The sequence below is a fragment of the Callospermophilus lateralis genome, unplaced genomic scaffold, assembly GCF_048772815.1.
Source record: "Callospermophilus lateralis isolate mCalLat2 unplaced genomic scaffold, mCalLat2.hap1 Scaffold_641, whole genome shotgun sequence".
Taxonomy (NCBI): Eukaryota; Metazoa; Chordata; class Mammalia; order Rodentia; family Sciuridae; genus Callospermophilus; species Callospermophilus lateralis.
In genome coordinates this window covers 629,600-633,260 of record NW_027514774.1, presented here as the reverse complement: position 1 = coordinate 633,260, position 3,661 = coordinate 629,600, and positions in this window count along the sequence as shown.

Here is a 3,661-nt window from a genome sequence, read left to right as displayed (position 1 = left end):
AAATTCATTAATTAATTTCCAGTAAGAAAAGGTGGGAACAGGCAATTTTTCTGTCCAAAGGATTCATAATAATCTTTTAAACAGTCTCCTACTCTAAGCCATCTTTTACCATCAATGGTCTCTTCAAGGGGAAATCATGAACACAATTCCCCTATGTTTGAAAAAAAAATTATTTCCTTTTTCTTAACACACCCCCCCCCATGTCTTGAAAGACTCCTTGAGGCCTGACAAAAAAAAATCATGTGACGAAACTGCTTGTCCCATGGTGGGTCACTCCCCGTGCGTTATCCCCACTCTCCTCCTGGATCTGTCTCTCGGTGGTGTCTGCTGAGGCAATCGAGAGCTCCGCTTGACCAAGCCTTCCAGGAGAATGGGGTTCCCTATCACTCAAAGGCTCAAGCCCCAGTCAATGGGTGCTAGATGTCCCCGCTGACAGGACACATCAACGTGGGCAGCGAACCTAGATGGGGAGAAATGAAGAGACAAGAGACACGAGAGATGACAACAAGACAGGAGTTCTGATCAAGCTGCAAAATTCATTGTTCACACAGGGGAATTTATATGCTGGAGATGGGAAAGCTCTCTTATTGGCAGTTCCTGGATGTCTTCACAAGGTGAGATCACCTCAGGATATTTCAAGAAGACAGATGGCCACAGGATGTCTCAGGGACACAGATGGCTACAGGATGTCTCCAAGACAGGATGTCTCCCTGGGTGCTGTTTCTTGTAAGTGTCAGGCTATTCTTTGAAGGAGAATTTATTCTACCCCTGACTGTCAGGGATTCAGTATTTTGAATGGAAAATTGGAAAAAGAATGCAATGTTTATGCAAATATGTGCTACCCAAAAATATTCCCATTCTCATTCAGAACAATGCCTTGACATTACTTTCACCCTAAGTAAGACACAATTAGAGGAGAAGAGTTAGAAAATCTGTGAATACATATCTGGAATGGAAAAAACTTAAGAGTTCACAAACTTGGAGGTGGTAGACGAGTTTCCAAAAGTAAGGGACAGGGTAAAAACTCCACAAACATGGAGCTCTGCCGGCCTAAAGATTTCTTGAGAAACTGCCTCTGAGGTTGGTCACTTGAAATATATGTTGTTGTCAGGAGGTTTAGCTTACTTTGTAGTGAGACCATCAAACCTGGGTCTTCATCTATGTGACCTGGAGGACATGGTTTCTTATTTTCCAATGGACAAGAAGCAGCAGTGCTGAATTCTCTCTTTGTAGTTAAACTGTTGCCACTGGGGGCTAAGTGTCTCCCAGTGGGGACTGTGAAGCCATTTAATTGACCTCCACTTTTCGTGGTGTTTCTTGCAGCTGCACTGGGAGTTTGGAATTTGCTTCTCGTAATACAAGGAATTCAACTTGGACACAGTGCTGGAGGGAGTTCTGTCACGTGTGGTGGGTAAGGGTCTGCAAGAGAATGCACCAACCAGGCTTCTATCCCACATAGCTTGCCCCCTTGACCATAGCCATCTGATTCTAAACATTGCACTGAAACTCTCCATATAACATGATGCCTTTACATACAAGGGTCTAGGGGCTGCACTATGTCAGTCACAAACCATTTGGAAGCCAATGGCAGATCCACATGACCCCACCACATATGTTTTAACACACACCTGCACACCACTGCTCTAGGCCGACTACTCATCAGGTTCCAAATTACTGGCATCTCTATTCTAACACAATTTTCATGAACACCAGTCAATCAAGGAACTGTCTGGTACACTCATGATCATCAATAGGACATACAAAGTTTCTCCAGTGCCACATGGTCATGGGAATTCAAAAATTTAATGGTATTTATCTAGCCATTTTTCAACGATGACATTGAAGGCACTGTGCGTTTCAATTCATTCAGGAACCATTAAATGGAGAGGAAGCTCATTTCAATGAAAGCTCTGGAAAACATTAACAGGCAAGGCTTCCCAAAGACAGTCCAAAAGGTCACATGAAGCCAGGCCCATTGAAGTCCACAATGTGATGTCCATGTGTGTTTTTACTTGCAACTATGGCTGCCACGTCTTTAAGAATAAAATCATGTGATATCCTTCCTGAGATTCCCAATGCTTTGTGGAAAGCAACCCTGGGCCTAGATCTCAGTTTCCAAGGGCAACTCTCATGCATGGCCTCCTAAAATCCCAACACAATACACAGCAATACTTCTTTGAGCTTAGTTCCAGAACACAGTCTTTAGGGGAATCACACCAGTGTTCAAGCCCAGGTGGACCCAGTCATCTCTTCCTACAGCCACACAAATGACCACAATTAAAACAAAAACACTCCCACATGGCCCTCATCTTCTTTCATATAGACACGCAACATAACCTCAGGCTGTTGGTTTTCATGAGGGGCGCCATCCAAAGAGAGTGTCCAAAATAAGCTCCCTTGCCTCCATTTTCCTAAAGTCAGTGTGGCCAGGACACCGTTTCTGTGAACCAGGAGTGATCAAAGAGGCCTGGGGTTAATACTGCTCTGTTTCTCCTTTTTGAGGCCTACTGGGGTTTAGATTCTTTTTGTTAATGGAGTCATGAGGAAACCCAAGCACCTATGGGCTAGATTCTGCAGGTCTTTGAACAACTCATTTAACCCAAAGGATCTCTATTCTCAATGATGGAGGTCAGGAACCTTACAGAGGAAGGCGAGAGACTTCATCCACAATGACGGTTCATTTGGCTATTTTGGTTTTGGATGCATACATGGGATTTTTCATTATATCCATCAGGTGCTGAGAATCTAAGCCACAGCCTCACACAGGGCCAAGAGGCTGATTCAGACACATCCCTTTCCAAAGCAATTAAGCAAAGAGCCACAGGTGATGTCCACTCATTTCCATTTGAAAACTGTTTTCTTCAGGCTTTAAAAAGGGGTGGCCTGAGGCAAGACCTTCCTGACATTCATGGCAACAGAACAATTGGTAAGCAAAAGGCCCAAAGCAGGGTTTCTCCACTGAGACTTTCCTGGTAACACTGATATCTTAGTTTTCTGAGATGCTCACCATTCCCTTCAGCTATCCAGTACATGGCCATGTCATAGAGCTTGGAGGTGGTACATATCTTGGACACAAAACCATGAGCCTATTCTGGAGATAGGCCAGAATTCGGGAAGAAAACAGGAACTTAGGAAGATATTAGGTGTTGCCCATCCATAAGGCAAGCGCAGACCATTCATAAATTTGGCAGGATGAATGCTGGGAAGATTTTTATTAGAAAGGACACATGTATTGATTTATTATCTTTTCTAATTTCAACAACCAGGAACACAGTGGGATACACAGACATAGAAACACTCACCTTTTCAAACGACTTACTAGAAACAATTCACACCAAACCAAACAAATCGACTTTCCTTCCTATTCTCAGAACATGAGACAAAACCACAAACCCACACCCACACCCACACAAACCCCCAAGTAGGTCTGTGACAATACGGAGTGTTCTTTGACTGGTGGGCCATAATATATTCCCCCAAAATGGGCTGTCTTGTATCAGATCTGGTCTCTGTGCCCAACTCTGTGAAGGTGTCAAGAGCCAGAGGTGAGCCACTACCTGCTTTCACAGGAAAGGCCCCACTTCAGACCTTCCTGGCTTTTGGCCATCATCACATCAGTATGTACCAAGAAAGACTGACTCTATCCTTGGTAAATACAAAC